Source organism: Protopterus annectens, chromosome 2.part2 (assembly GCF_019279795.1).
Source record: "Protopterus annectens isolate FY-2018-M chromosome 2.part2, PAN1.0, whole genome shotgun sequence".
NCBI classification, from domain to species: domain Eukaryota; kingdom Metazoa; phylum Chordata; order Ceratodontiformes; family Protopteridae; genus Protopterus; species Protopterus annectens.
The window spans coordinates 36,050,448-36,067,298 of NC_056730.1; the positions used below are offsets into that span (position 1 = coordinate 36,050,448).

Below are 16,851 nucleotides of genomic sequence, written 5' to 3' on the forward strand. Positions count from 1 at the left end.
AGGCCCTGATCACAACGTTGCTGGTTGTCGTTTGTGTGCTAGATTTAACCAACGCACTATTAAGTGTCGGTATGATTTTGCTTTAAACTATTTTGGACGCCGATTTAATTATCCACAAATGTCATCGGATAGCCATCTGACTGCCGGAGTTCACAAAAAACGCAAAGAAAAGAAGAGAGACAAACAGCCGAGGCCCAAAAACGATGACTAAGCTTCTCCTAAGCCATTCTCCGTTTTGCTGGTTCGCAGCCCCTGACGCCCGCTACTTTAGAGTCGCAGCCCGCTACCGACTCCCACGTGGAGTCGGCCATGCCGCTGGAAACTCATAGTATTGGAGCCTCGGATACTATTCCTTCAGATGGGTCCGGAGCTGCTGAGCAGGCACCGGCTTCTGAGGGTGTATTCAGACCTAAACATCTTTATATTAAGCCAACCTCAGCTTCAAAGGCAAAGACTAAAGCACCTTCTAAAGCAAAGAAACAAACTCTAGAGAAACGTAGACAGGCCTCTATGCCCAAAAAACAGATGCTCAAAATGGCCGAAGACTTAATTACTTTGATCAGGGGTTCCCATCCCCCTCCTGATAAGAGGCCTTGACAAGAGACTGACTATGAATCTTCAGATCAAGTTTCTATTTCTTCTGATTCCTCTTCTGATCAGGAATATTCTCTTCCCCCCCATGAGGATTCTGATGCTGAAGAATCTATTCCTTTAGCTTCTCCTCCAGAGGACTATTCTTTTGGGGAAACCTTGCATACCATGAGGGAGCATTTTCACTGGGAGAGCCAAGATTTTTCAGAATCTAAAAAGAGGCTCAGGGATTTCCTTTTACTTCCTCAACACAGGCCATTAGCCATTCCACCTGTATTAGATATTGTAGATGTGTTTTTGGAGTCTAGTCTTACCCCTGACTCCTTACCTCCAGCTCCTGTTAAGCCTGACAGATATTACAGGGTTCATGACTATCATAAATTCCTTTTTAAAAACCCAGCTGTAGACCCAGAAACTATTTCACAAAGTCCCAAAGGAGTTAAGGCTTCCGCTGCAAAAAACCCTACCCCCTCTGACAGAGATTCTTGGGCACTGGATAGATGGGGGGAAAAAAGGTTTACACATCTGCTACCTTGGCTATAAGGGCCTTAAACTGTCCATTTCATATGCTCAGATATCAGCAACATGTCATGGCATTGCTTAAACAGAAAATGTTATTAAACTCTGAATGTGCAGAAAACAAGGAAATGCAGGATTTATTGCATGCAGCTGAACAAGTTGGAAAGCATACTTTGCAATGTGGTTTTGATTCTTTGGAGGCCTCCTGCAGGGCCGCAGTTACGGGTTCTGTAATTAGGAGGCATGCTTGGTTAAAGGAACAAAGTCTGCCTGATCATGTCAAAGTTAAATTATTAGAAGCACCTTTACAGCAAGATACTTTTTTGGTTTTAAGGCAGAGGAGGTGTTAAAGAAAATGGAGGACAAAGCTAAATCTATGCAAACTGTCAAAGATTTTTTACAAGTACAGCCACCTAGGTTTAGTAGACACTGGCATACAAAGACTTGGTCCTTTCCTGTGTCAGACAGACCTCAAAGGGGCAGATCCAGATGCCCTAGAGGCAGATCCCAGGCGCAAGGTTCCTACAGGTCAAAGCAATGGGGTGCTTCTGCCTCCAAAATTGGAGAAGACAAATCACAACCATACAGGAAACAGTCCCAATGACTTCCCCTGCCTGCACCAAGTACCTATCTCCTGGCAGCACCCTTAGGGGGAAGATTAGCACTTTTTTCTCAAAATTGGCACATTATAACCGAGGATAAGTGGGTTCTAAATATCATGTCACAAGGGTACAAGTTCCATTTTCATACCCTGCCAAAGGCAAACGGCTGGCCAGATCTGCCAAAAAATCAATGGGCAGAGGCACAAAAACAAGTATCATCCCTCATGGACATGGGGGCCATTCAACAAGTACCAGAGCAAGAGCAGGGACAAGGATTTTACTCAAGACTGTTCTTGGTACCCAGAAAGGACAAGACCTGGAGACCAATACTGGACCTATCTATTCTGAACACATTCCTGGATGTACCAAATTTCAATATGTTGACTTTGCAGCAGCTTCTGCCCATGCTGGGCAAGAACGCTTGGCTGGTGACTTTAGACCTAAAAGAGGCATACCTGCATGTCCCAGTCAGACAGTTATGCAGAAGATATCTCAGATTCCAGGCAGGCTCAATGCATTATCAGTTCTCTGCACTGCCCTTTGGCTTATCTACTTTGCCCAGGGTCTTTACAAAGTGCCTGGCACCAGTAATTGCATTCTGCAGACAAAGAGGAATACAAATATATCCTTACTTGGATGACTGTCTAATTCAAGCAGAGAACAAAGACATTCTTGTACAGCATTTGGCGTATTTGCAAAGACTTCTAACATGCCTAGGGTACACAGTCAACGAAAAGAAATCAAAACTTGTACCCTCTCAAGAGATAATATTCCTGGGTGCAAGCTTAAATACAACTGTCCCAGATGGCTTATCTCATGCCAGACAAAGGCAACTGACTACCTATTTCAAAATGTTGGCAACAAAGGTCCGGTTATCTGCAAGAAAAATTCTGCAGGCTTTGGGCTGCATGGCATCCTGCATCCTACTAATTCCATATGCAAGACTGCATATGAGGAAACTTCAATGGTACCTAAAAAGTGTTTGGACTCAAAACATTGCCACAGCCTGGAAACAATGATTACTCTTATTCCCTGCCTACAACAAGTGTTTCGATGGTCTGCAAAGGCTTGTCACCAAAACAAGGGACAGCCATTCACATTACCCCCAGCCAGGCAGACACTAACAACAGATGCATTAGATTATGCCTGGGGGGCCCACATGGCAGGAAGATGCATTCAGGGCACATGGTCCTCAACCCAAATGCATCTACATATCAATCAAAAAGAGATGCTAGCTGTTTAGAATGCCCTGACAGCCTTCAAGGACCTACTTCATCCGGGACAACTACTAATAAAGACAGACAGCGCCACAGTCATGTGGTATATAAACAAGCAGGGGGGCACACACTCTTACCCCCTTTGCAGACTAGCCATGACTTTGTGGGACACAACATTAACTTACCAAGTACATCTGCAGGCACAATTCCTGCCAGGAAGGAAAAATACTCTGGCAGACGAACTAAGCAGAAACCTCATGGATCCCCACGAGTGGCAGCTGGATCCACAAGTCTTCAGCATGATAACAAGGAAATAGGGATGCCCAGACATAGATCTATTAGCCTCCCCTCACAACTACCAACTAAAAATATTCTGCACAAGGACTTATCATAGACAAGCATGGAAAATGGACACCCTTTCAGCTGGAAAACCCTATCAGTATATGCCTTTCTCCCACTGCCTCTACTGCCCAAGGTACTCCTAAAGGTCAGACAGGAGAAGCCAAAAATGATACTGATCGCCCCAGACTGGCCCCGCCAGTACTGGTTTCCAATCCTTAAGAACTTGTCTCAATGCCCAGCTTGATGCCTCATCTACTGTCCCAGCAAAACAATCAGATCCTGCACAGCCAACTCAGGACTTTAAACCTGGCAGCATGGCGGATAATGTAGTCAAACAAAACACACCACTCAGTAAAGCTGTGATGGATGTCATTTTGGAGGCCCGAAGGCCTAGTACTGGAAAATCTTATGCTGGAAAATGGAAGAGTCTGTGCTTGGAACCAGGCACCAAGGAACTGATACAGCTGTGCCAAATATTCCTCAGATTTTGCAATACCTAACTGAGATGCTGCACAAAGGCCTGTCTTTTTCATCTATTAAAATTCATGTCTCTGCCATTTCGGCTCATTGCAATACAGAGCCCACCCATCTTTTCTCATCCCTTATTAAAACAGTACCTCAGAAGAGCCAAAACTTTAAGGCCTCCAAGAGATCACCAATGCCTGCATGGGACCTCAACTACATCTTGGAAAAACTCACCCTGCCTCCTTTTGAGCCAGTGGCTACTGCTGATATAAAGTTTTTATCTTGGAAAACAGCTCTGCTCCTAGCAATAACTTCTGCAAGACGAGTTTCAGAGCTACAGGCAATCATGGAGGTGGAACCTTTCATCATTTTTTATCCAGACAGGGTCTCAATGAGGACAAACCCAACATTTATGCCTAAGGTGGTGTCCAGTGTGGCTCTTAACCAAACTATTCATTTGCCAACTTTTTATCCAAATCCACAGAACAAGGGGGAAAGAATTCTGCATTCTTTGGACGTACACTGACAGCTTAGATTCTACTTGGACAGAACCATAGTTTTCAGAAAGACAGAGCAATTACTAGTGGCATTTGCTGCAGGATCACAAGGAAAGGCTATCTCAAAGCAGACAATTTCAAAGTGGATAGGCCACTGCAATTGGTTTCTGCTACTTACACCATGGCAAGCCAGTGCCTAAGGGCATTAGGCCACATTCAACCAGAGCTGCAGCCACTTCAGCAGCCGTTCTTGGGGGAGTACCAACCAAGGGCATTTTAGAGGCTGCTACTTGGAGTTTAGTGCACACCTTTACAAATCACTATCATCTGCCCCTCTACTCTAAATCCAGGGCAGGCTTTGCCACTGCAGTTCTGCAGGGCCTCATAGCCGCTCCTAATGCTGTTTAGCTCCAGCCTCCCATCCATAGCTTTGGGACTGCAACAGTGAAATACGAAGAACATAGTACAGTTGTGTACACTTGCGAGTGTGTTCACTGTTGCAGTCCAGGTTACCCACCCGCCATCCCCCTTTTTCTTCTGATGGAACCTATCTTTCCTTCTCTGATTTATACAACCTATGTGGTGTATTTGCTTGTAGATGAAGGTAAAGTTTCTATTGGTGCATGTATATATATATATGTATGTATATATATATATATATATATATATATATATATATATATATATATGTATGTTTTGGCTACCCTTTTAGGGGGGCACCTGACATCTGGGGCAAGAAAAACTAAAGAAAATGTCGTTGACCGCATCTTTTACACTCCTGACCACCTGACATCAGGGAAGGGGCGATAGCAGCCGACGCAGGACCCAGGACTTTGGAATTCAGGCCAACTGAGGGCAACCTGCCAGCAGGATTACCCAAATGTAATAACTGCAACAGTGAATACACTCGAACATCTACATTTATGGTAAGTGTACACAACTGTACTTTCTGCATATAAACAACAAGCGTTTACTGTTTATACAATTACTTTTATTTCCTTTATCACAGAACTAATTGTCTATTTTCATCTCTGGTACATAAATAGAGGGTTAGATATTTGGACAGCAAAGCTGAGAGAAAAGAAAACATGTATGTGTGATTATTTTGTGCTAATCATATTGTTTACTTGTTAAAGTAGCTTCACGGTTTTTAATCTCATGCATTAACTTGTGCTAAGCTTTTGCTGTAAAGCTTACTAATTGGCTCACATTATCGTTTTTTCTTTTCCTGATATCAAATCTAGAGTGCAGCTCAAATAATTCATTTTTTTTTTGTTAAGTTTTGTGCCTTGCTCAGTGTCCTCTCTAGGTCTAAGTGTTCCCTTGCACTTTTTGGTAGTTAGCGTCACTGTTTAATGTGGAAAATTATTTAGCTGTTACTTGTCTGTGTTTTTTTTTTTTTTTTTTTTTTGCTGCTTGTTACTGTTGTAGAGAGAATTATGGATAGTAAAATGTTGAAAAATTAGGTGTGGTCGTAAGATGTCACCTTAAGATAAAAACTCAATCTTCCTTTATTGTTTAGGAAAACATTATTTTGATATGGGTTATGAAATTTGTAAGGGTTTCATCTCTTAATGCTGTGTGATAAGAGAAACAAACGTTGTGCAAAATGAAGACGGAACACACACACACACACACACACACACCTGCCTGTTAAAGAGCTGTGATCTTGAAGCACTCTTATGATTTTCCTGAGGACTGTGCAGGTGATTGTAGTGGGAAACTCCCAGTCATAAAAAGGAACAAAGGCTTAAGGAAGTTTAAATATAGACAAGACCGCTCTTGGTTTTCAAACATAAATGACTAAATTGGCTGATGTCCGTTCTGGTCATTTTGCTGAGAATATTGCAAAATTGTCTCTTAGTGTCGCCTGTTAAAACTAGATAGCTGGACTACTCCAACTGTCCAGCTGTACCTTGATGCATGTAGTTGAAACCATCATTGGGAAAGATCCATATGTCTTCATCAGAAATTAGTTATAGTAAGTTTTTAGATATTTTTTCAAAACTTATTATATGATGTCTGCTTTTACCAAATTTTTTTTTTTTTTTTTTAGTGGTGTATGGAGGTAACTTTTGAGTCTTAACATTTTCTACAAGGTCTTTCCCATCATGAAGCCAGTCCAGTGGAAGCCAACACCAGACCCTCAGAACATTGCAAAAGCAAATGTATTTGCTTCCCAGTTGAGAAATAGTAAAGAAGCATTGGATTTCATGAATAAACTGATAGACAAGGCCAAGCACTGAATTTCATAAATTAATAAACAAGGCCAAAAAGAACTTGGAAGTATACAAAATTTTCAGAGGTGAAAGCAGGCACTATGGAGAAAGATCAGCAGATGGGGTTGCTGCAAACACAGTTCTAGAATTTACAAGGGAAAACTGAGATGAACGTACCTTGGGTTAAAATGCTAGAAGTAACTGAGCAACTTGTATAGTAGAAGCCGAAGTACAAGGCAGTGAGGCAGTGGAAGGCCATGAATTAATGTATGGATGTTAGTGGAAGGCCATGAATTAATGTATGGATGTTAGGAGTGTTTGCAAAAAATGAGAATCCTGGTTTAAAAGATAATTGGATATTTGTTAATAAGCTGGAAGAATTAAGCCAGAGGCAAGTGGGTTTACAAGACTGGGCATGCTGGAGGAATAGTTGCATTAGCCAGATGCCTGAAAAGGAATAATGGCAGAACTGTAGGGTCTTTGTTCAGGAAAAATTAACAATTCTGTTTTATTTCATCATTGTTATGGTTCTTAATTTTTTTTAATAGTGTTGTATTTTTTGTGGACTGATTTTTTTTAATAGTGTTGTATTTTTTGTGGACTGATCTAAGTGCAGTGCAAGTCAAAATTGAGAGAGACTGTAGACTTTTTTGTCTAGTGGAGTGGGTGATGAAACAAATTAGGTATACACTAATAAGATTTGTAACTTACAAGGTAAATGATTACATCTTATCTTTGCTGCAGCATCTATGTAGGATATGTAAAACTGACTATAAACAAATATGCCATCGTATCTGTACTTCATTCACTAGATGTCAATGAGCACAATGTGGTAGCAATGTGAAAATGTTGATAGAGACGGCTCTATTTATGCTTTTATCCAGCATTGTTTCAAGTGTGTTTCCTTGTGGATTTAAGACTTCTCAGATTTGCAGGATGAATTCTGGCCTATATTATGTCCCAGGGGATCTGAGAGGTTAGAAGTGGCATCACGGTTTTTAACCTGTGAAGTTAAGGGGTCGGTCAGTGAGAAGAGAAATAGTAAAACTCATTGCTCTGAATAGTTTAAATTTATTTTGAAAATCTGTTCAAAATGAAGATTTGGTGACTTTGAGTACATGTGAGGGCTTTGAGTTTCAGTACGTCTGCCACAAATAAAGATGTTCATCATGTTACACTGCTGCAGTCATTACACTTGGGTTATCCTGCCGTCAGGCGGTCCCGCAATCGGCCAGAGTTCCAAAGTCTTGGTCCGGCGTCGGCTGCTGTCGCCTCCTCCCTGACGTCAGCGTGACAGGGGTATATAAGATGCAGCCGATGCCATTTTCTTCCGTCTTTCTTGCCGCATGGTGCCCGAAGCCAAAGCAGTTTGCAAGTGCCGGTCGGCCGTCTCCTGAGATTTTCATTCCGAATCCAGAACCGAAGTCTCCTACAAAGCTAAGTACCCCGTTGGGGAAACTTTTTCTTGCCTCAGACCGATGTCAGTAAAAGTTAATAACTGTATTTCTTGTGGGTAGCAAATACCTCATAAGGATTTCCATTCCTGTTGTATCCCATACCTAGGCCCTGACCACGATGTTACTGGTTGTCAGCTTTGTGCTAGGTTTAACAAGCGCACTATTAAATGTCGGTTTGATTTTGGTAGAAAATTCAATTATACCATGCCGTCGGAACTTCCGACGACCAGAATACACAAAAAGCGCAAAGACAAAGATAGGCCTCCGAGGCCCAAAACTGACTATGAAGCCTCCGGTTTTCCGCGAGGCACCTCCGCAGCCGCTTCTGTAGAACCACAAGCCACCTCTGACTCCCACGTGGAGATGGCTGGGCCTTCGGACGCACAAGCTCTTCAGTCTTCCGAGACTAACCTTTCAGAGGGATCCGGAGTAGCTGAGCAACCCACAGCTACAGAGGGTGTCTTCAGACCTACTCAGTTAAGCATTAAACTCTCAGCTAAGTCTAAGCCTCCTTTAAAGTCAAAAAAACAAATACAGCATTCTCCAGGACAGGCCTCCATGCCTAAAAAACAAATGCTCAAAATGGCCGAAGACCTAATTACTCTGATCAGGGGATCCCATCCCCCTCCTGATAAAAGGCCTAAACAGGATGCAGGCTATGACTCATCCGACCAGGTGTCCATCTCTTCTGATTCATTCTCAGACCTAGGATACTCTTTACCCCCTTATGAGGATTCTGATGCTGAGGAATCCATTCCATCAGCCTCACCGCCTGAGGACTACTCCACTGGGGAAACCCTACATACCATGAGGGAGCATTTCCACTGGGAAGGCCAGGATTACTCAGAATCCAAGAAAAGGCTCAGAGACTTCCTTTTATTACCTCAACACAGACCCTTGCTATTCCGCCAGTGTTAGATATTGTGGATGATGTGTATACTGAATCCAGCTTAAATCCTGATTCCTTACCTCCAGCCCCTGTTAAACCTGACAGATACTACAGAGTCCCTGACTCACATAAATTTCTGTATAAAAGCCCTGTCGCTGACCCTGAAACTATTTCTCAGGGACCTAAAGGAGTTAATGCCTCATCAGCCAAGAATCCAGTTCCCTCTGACAGATATTCCAGAGCATTAGACAGATGGGGAAAGAAAGTATATACATCTGCAACTTTAGTAATGAGAGCCTTAAATTGCCAGTTTCACATGCTAAAATATCAGCAATTTTTACTGTCTCAGTTAAAACAAAAAATGCTTCCAGAATCAGATCCTCCTAATTTTAAAGAAATGCAGGATTTATTGCATGCAGCTGAACAAGTGGGAAAGCATGCTTTGCAATGTAGTTTTGATTCTCTAGAGGTCTCCTCCAGAGCAGCAGTTACAGGCTCTGTCATTAGAAGACATGCTTGGTTAAAAGAACATACGTTACCAGATCATGTTAAAGCAAAATTATTGGATGCACCTTTGCAGCAGGATGTGTTATTTGGAGTTAAGGCAGAAGAGGTATTAAAGAAAATGGAGGATAAGGCAAAATCTATGCAAACGGTGAAGGATTTCTTACAGGTTCAGCCTCCTAGATTTAGCAAAAACTGGCCAACTAAGAATTGGTCCTTTCCAATTACAGACAGACCTCAAAGGGGAAGATGCAGACGTCCAAGAGGTAGAGGTCAAACACAAGGTCCTTAGAGGCCTCGATAATGGGTTGCATCAGGCCAGAAAGAAGGGGAAGACAGGCCACAACCATGTAAAAAGCAGCTCCAATGACTTCCCACTACAGCTGCCAAACAAATCCTTCTTGGCAGCCCCCTGGCACTCTCCTACCACAACTGGCAAATGATCACTAAATACAAATGGGTTCTCAACATTGTATTTCAGGGTTACAGGTTCCACTTTCACACTCTACCAAGGTTAAAAGGAATGCCAAATCTCCCACCAAATCAATGGGCAGAGGCTCAAAAACAAATTACAGCACTCATGGATATGAGAGCTATTCAAAAGGTACCATCACAGGAGCAAGGACAAGGATTTTACTCAAGACTCTTTCTGGTACCCAGAAAGGACAAAGCCTGGAGGCCCATTCTGGATCTTTCATCTCTAAACACTTACCTAGATGTACCAAAATTCAAAATGTTGACATTACAGCAGCTTCTTCCCATGCTGGGCAAGAAAGCTTGACTCGTGACTTTGGACCTGAGAGAGACATACCTGCATGACCCTATCAGACAAAACTGCAGAAGATACCTCAGATTTATAGCTGGTTCAATGCACTACCAATTCCCTGCACTGCCCTTTGGCTTATCTACTGCGCCCAGGATCTTCACAAAGTGCCTGATACCAGTGATTGCATTTTGCAGACAGAAAGGAATTCAAATTTATCCGTACCTGGATGACTGCCTGATTCAAGCAGAGAGCAAGGACATTCTTCTAATGCATCTGGCGTTTGTAAAAAAGTTAAGTTGCCTGAGGTACACAGTAAACGAGAAAAAATCAAAACTAGTGCCCTCACAAGAGATTATATTCCTGGGTGGCAGCTTGAACACAACGGCCCAGATGGCTTATCTCACGCCAGACAACCAAGGACAACAGACTCAATAATTTCAATTGATGGCAACAAAGACCGAGCTCCCTGCAAGAAAAATTCTGCAGGCCTTGGGTTACATGGCATCCTGCATACTACTAATTCCATATGCCAGACTGCATATGGGAAACTACAATGGTACCTAAAGAATGTATGGTCTCAACACTGTTAAAGTTTGGAAATAGTTATACCACTAATTCCTTGCCTTCAACAGGAGTTTCAATGGTGGGCTCAAGCTTGTCACCTCAACAAGGGACAGCCTTTTACACAACCCACAGCCAGGCAAACACTGACAACAGATGCATCAGATTACGCCTGGGGAGCACACACGGCAGGCATATGTATTCAGGGCACGTGGACCGCAGAACAAAGGCATCTTCACATCAATCAAAAAGAGATGCTAGCTGTACAAAACGTGCTTATAGCTTTCAAGGACCTGCTACATCCAGGACAACTACTACTAAAGACGGACAACACCACAGTTATGTGTTTCATAAACAAGCAAGGGGGCACTCACTCCTACCCCCTATGCAGACAAGCTATGACCTTATGGAACACAGCTATATACCTTCAAGTTCATCTGCAAGCGCAATTCCTGCCAGGAGAGAAAAACACACTGGCAGACTTAAGCAGAAACATCATGAATCCCCACGAATGGGAGTTGAATCCACAAATATTCAGAATGATAATACAGAAATGGTGGAGCCCGGGCATAGATCTGTTTGCATCCCCAATAAACTGCCAGCTACAAAAATTCTGCACAAGGAGTTACCATCCAAAAGCATGGAAAGTGGATGCCCTCTCATTCAGCTGGGAGAACCTACAAGTATACGCTTTCCCACCACCACCACTACCTCTCCTGCCAAAGGTACTCATAAAAGCCAGGCAGGAAGAGCCAAAGATGATCCTGATTGCACCAGACTGGCCATGCCAGCACTGGTACCCAATCTTAAGGAGCTTAGCACAAGAACCACCCTGGATTTTGCCTCAAATCCCACATCTGCTGACTCAGCACAACAAACGAATACTACACAGCCAGCTAAAGACCTTAAACCTAGCTGCATGGAAGATTCCTTAGTCAAGCAAGCAATGCCTCTCTCCAAAGCTGTTATGGATTTCATTCTGGAGGCCAGAAGGCCTAGTACCAGGAAAGCCTATTCGGATAAATGGAAGAGATTCTGTGCCTGGAACCAAGCTCACAGCCTTGACCCTCTTGTCCCAAACATTCTTCAGATACTACAATACTTAACTGAGATGCTGGACAAAGGACTCTTCTTCTCATCCATTAAGATCCACGCCTCTACCATCTCTGCTCATTACAACATGGATCCAGCAATTTTCTCTAATCCTCTGTTAAAACAGTACCTCAGAGGGTCTAAAAACATAAGACCGCCCCGTAGAGCACCTACTGCAACTTGGGACCTCAACTTTGTTTTGGAGAAGATAACTTTACCTCCTTTTGAGCCAGCCATCACAGCAGAATTACAATATATCTCTTGGAAAACTTCTCTGCTCCTGCCAATAACATCAGCACGAAAAGTTTCAGAATTACAGGCACTAATGGCAGTGGAACCTTTCCTCATTTTCCACCAGGACAGGGTGTCTTTACGAACTAACCCTACTTTTATGCCAAAGGTGGTATCCAGTGTGGCTCTAAACCAAACTATTCACCTGCCAACTTTTTATCTTAAACCGCAGAATAAAGGGGAGAGACTACTGCACTATTTGGGCATTCACAGGCAGTTATGCTTCAACTTGGACAAAACCAAAGCTTTCAGAAAATCTGAGCAATTATTGGTAGCATATGCTGCAGGAGCACAGGGAAAAGCCATTTCAAAACAGACTATTTCAAAATGGATAGGACATTGTATACGTTTCTGCTACACATACCATGGAAAACCTGTACCTAGCAGCATTAGATCTCACTCCACCAGGGCAACGGCCACTTCAACTGCCTACCTCAGGGGAGTACCTACCAAGGATATTTTGGAAGCAGTAACTTGGAGTTCTACTCTAAATCCAGAGCTGGCTTTGCCACTGCTGTGCTGCAGGGCCTTATAGCCACCCCTAATGCCTTATAGAACCAGCCACCCTTCCTCAGCTTTGGGATTCTACCCAAGTGTAATGACTGCAGCAGTGTAACACGATGAACATAGTACAGTTTTGTACCTACCATAAATGTAGATGTTCGAGTGTAGACACTGCTGCAGTCCAGGTTACCCTCCCTCCTTCCCCTCTTACTGGCTTTTACGTACCTATGTCTTCTACCCTTACTACCTATGGGGAGTATTTGCTGGTAGCTGTAAGTTGTTTTTTGCTTTTCTTATGTACGTTTTATTAGCAACTGGAATTGCCTACATATTTAGAGGCACCTGACATCTGGGGAAAGAAAAACTGAAGAAAATGGCGTTGGCGGCATCTTATATACCCCAGTCGCGCTGACGTCAAGGAGGAGGCGACAGCAATCGACGCCGGACCAAGACTTTGGAACTCTGGCCGACTGCGGGACCGCCTGACGGCAGGATAACCCAAGTGTAATGACTGCAACAGTGTCTACACTCGAACATCTACATTTATGGTAGGTACAAAACTGTACTTTTTACATACTGCAGCAAAGTTGGCTGGGTAAAATGGAAGTTGCATATTTGCTAAATATTCACGGATGTGTCCATTGTATTTTTAACCAACTGTTTTTTTTTCCATAGTAATATGTTAATCAGATGGTACTAAAGGTTATTAAGGGAGACTGTTAAATTCTGAACATTTACATAGAGTGACGGAGGTTGCTTTCCCTCATCTGCAGTGGTTATAAACCATTTCATGACAGATGAGATGTTAGACTGTTCTTTATTTACTCAAATAACTACTTCAGAAATATGGAGCTCTTGGACAGAGAAAAGAAGGAATGTTGGAATACTTTGAAAGTATTTAAAAAGAGCTCCATATTTCTGAAGTAGTTTAATCGTGGTTCTTGGGTGGAGTAAATGAGGCATCTAGCTGTTTTTGCTTGTTATCTTTTGATAATGAAATCATCAAGGTTGTCTGAGCTGCGTGTTTTATGACACTGCAGTTTAGGAATCTCATAACTTTGTGAAAACATAATTATTTTTTTCCATAAATATTTTTTTTTACTGTTGGAGATAATGTATGTCTGGACTTGAGCAATTTTATTTGGAGGCTTTAAATTTGAAGGAGGAAATGAACATTGAAAACAGTGTGCCGGTAGTATGTGCTAAGATGAGGGAAAGAATGGGTCCTGTTGTTATATTATGTGAACCAGTTTATCCATTTCCACAGCTACGACTACTTGCCATAAGCACTACTCAGCTCAGTACTTACTTTCCAGGCTCTTACTCCCTCGCCTAGTACTCATAATGTTCTGTGCCTCTCTGTGTCTCCCCCCCTCAAGGTTTAATTTCCTACTGAACAGCTTGCATGTGGGAGACATCGCCAGGGTGTTTCTAGCATTAAGTTGCATTGCATTCAATAATTCACTGTATTGTTCAGCACTGCCTCTGATACCATTGTTTTGAATACGTTTTGGTTCCATCATTTTTTTTTCCACCTTCGCACAGATGACCATCAGCTGCCACCAGCTCTTCCTCTCGTTCACTGGGCCTACCCACCAGGTTCAACCTGACTGACATCCAGGTCTGGTGAAGAGATCAAGGGCACTGGTGCAGTGTCGTATTGCTGCCAGAAAGAGTATCCTGATGCCTTCTTACCCAGTGACAATCCTGCAGACTTTGAAGCTCTGCATAATTAGGTGCTTATGCATTTCCATCCATGCTCTGTCTCTGAATGGGTGGCTCACTGCTCATGCTGCACGGTGCTTAGCAGGCTGATATATTGCTTATTGCAGTGAGCCTAATTTGCTTCCCTTCCCCTGGATAGGAGAGCTGACATTGGCTCCCTCACCTTGTGCGTCCCTTCTAGCTCCCATACTGCTCATTGACAGGTCGTCTGCGTCTCTGTAAAGGCCTTCTCCCAGTCCATCCTGCTGCTGCTGCCATCTGTCTTTTTTGTCTTTTTTCATATTCGGAGCTTGTTGAATTCCCTGTCTGCTCTCCAGGCTTGGATCTTTTTTTTGTTTAAACCCTGTGATAGAGGTTTTGCCTTTGCAGGGACCTCATGGCATTGTGTTTTGTTTGATTGTAATTAGAATTTCCACTTTCTAGTTGCTGTTGGAAATCTCTAGGTTCATAATAGATAAATAGGTTAAAAAGCAGGGAGTAATTCCAATTTCAAGAAGTACCAGAAATGCGGGCATAAAATCCCAGCTCTTAGAATCTCTAACAGCCCCAGGAATGAGGAATGGAAAAAATTTGTTTGTATGGAACCTGGAGTTGTTTCAGAAAAGGGGGCTCCTTATTGCAAAGGGCTAATTGAATCAGCACTGAGCAGTTAACTGTGATTTGTGACTTACTGGCAACCAGTGCAACCCTGCACAACTCTGGTAAATATGCTAGTAACAAGATGTTCCAGTGAGTAACCTGGCTGTAGAATTCTGTACAGCTGTGCCAGTTCAGTGTCTGGAAGCCCTAAGTAAAGGAGTTGCATTAGTCAAGACAGGGAAACTATGACATGCTGCTCTATGGCAAGGTCTTATGGCAGGAGTAAATGCTTGGTGCTTGAAATGTTCCTCAAGTGGAAGTATTGATGATTTGACAACAGAAGACACCTGGTTCCTCAGTGTCAGTCTGTCAGAAAACGCACACAAGATTCCTCACCTGCTCAATAGAACTCAGTTTGGCTTCTGCCATAAGTAATGGTGGGATTCAGTACTGGAAGGTATGATTACCTAACAGTGGTGCGAAAGCCATGGCTGCTGTCTTGTCATCATCCAAGGAGTCCAGTTCAGACAAATTATCCAGAAAAAGAGAGCTATAAAGTGAGTGTTATCTGCACAGCATTGACATTGTAAACCTCTAATGTGAAATGCTGTCCCATTGGAAGCACATATGCATAAAACAGTAAACAGCCCAAAGTCACTTTGTGCTGGACACAAGAGGTGACACAGTAACTGGGCAAAGAATGAAAGGCAGAGACTTGTCAGTTGGTTGTGCTGAGAATGATAGGATACAGAACATTCCAGGACATTACCTGAAACCCTAGAGTAAGTTTGTAAGTCTAATAAGATTATGTGGTCCACTGCATCATATCATGGAGAGGAATGAAAGTGGACCAGAATGGAATAGCAGTGTGCATGTCTAGCCTGTTGAAAATAATTAATAACCAGATTTCGGGCTGTCTCATTACCGTGTGTGGTGCAGAAGCTGGACAAGAATGGATCATTTGCCTGATACGTCTGTGGTAATTATCAGTCATCTGGATTAAATGTAAACTTTTATGTAGACTTTTCTGTCAAGGTCATCTTTAAAATGGTGAAAAACAACCTTTTTATAGATGAGGTGGTGGTTTAATAAAATGTAGCCCTTGGCAAATCAAGGTAGGCAAGAACCAGCTTTGTTTGGCATACAGTAATTTGGCACCTGAAATTTACAGAAAAGTCGAGCATCGAATATCAGTCTGGACAAGCCAGTTCTCCCCTGTGCTTATCTTGGAGGAGGATACTACACTCAGTGCTGCCAGTGTACTTGCAAAGAATGAAGTGGCTAGCTTGCACACTGTGTAGGAAAGCACAGTATGGGTGGTGACAGGCTGGAGTACCGAGTTTACCACCACTCATAAGAGAGTCAGATTGTTGTAGATGAACCCTCTCTTGACAAGGATGATGCTTTTTTATCAGAGTTTTCAGTTTGATAAGTAGCATGGTTCTCATTGGACCAAAGCCTGTCAAGGAGAACAGAATGCCTCAATTTATGCTCAAGCCTCTGCCCCATTCCTTCATACCACAGAGCATTGCTTTAGATCAGGGCTCAAGGGGAAACTACATGGACATGGTGTACTCAAAATAGAAAAGTGGATCAAGAGGCCATCTGCAGCTTCTTTATAAGTCATAGGCAGGTCATCTGCCCACTAGTACTGGGCATTGAGAGGAAGTCCTGGAAGGCAGCAGCAAACTGATCCATTGTTACAAGTGTGTAAACTATTTATTCCACCAGTTCAAGATGAAGGGGCAATAACTAGAGTAAAGACACCAGTAAACAATTGGGGTGGTAATCTGATGAAAATACTATGGTCTGCCACAACATCAGAGGTTAAATGCCAAGTTGGATAAAACAAATCAAGAGTATGCCCTGCCCTGATTTGTGCATAACAGAGTGAATAGCCTGTGCAAAGTCAGAACCCCCTTACAGTATGGTATTTATTAATGATGACCCAAATGTTAGATGTCACATAATGCTAATTTAGGTGAACCCATTACTGAACTAAAAGTCCATCATGAACTCCTAAAAGAGCAT

General features: G+C 42.8%; 1 protein-coding gene across 1 annotated transcript in view; it reads left to right on the plus strand.

Annotated features, from left to right (window-relative positions):
* The window catches only part of SERINC5 (serine incorporator 5), a 1,123,885-nt gene that overhangs the window by 555,459 nt on the left and 551,575 nt on the right, over positions 1–16,851 (plus strand). The window lies entirely within an intron of this gene.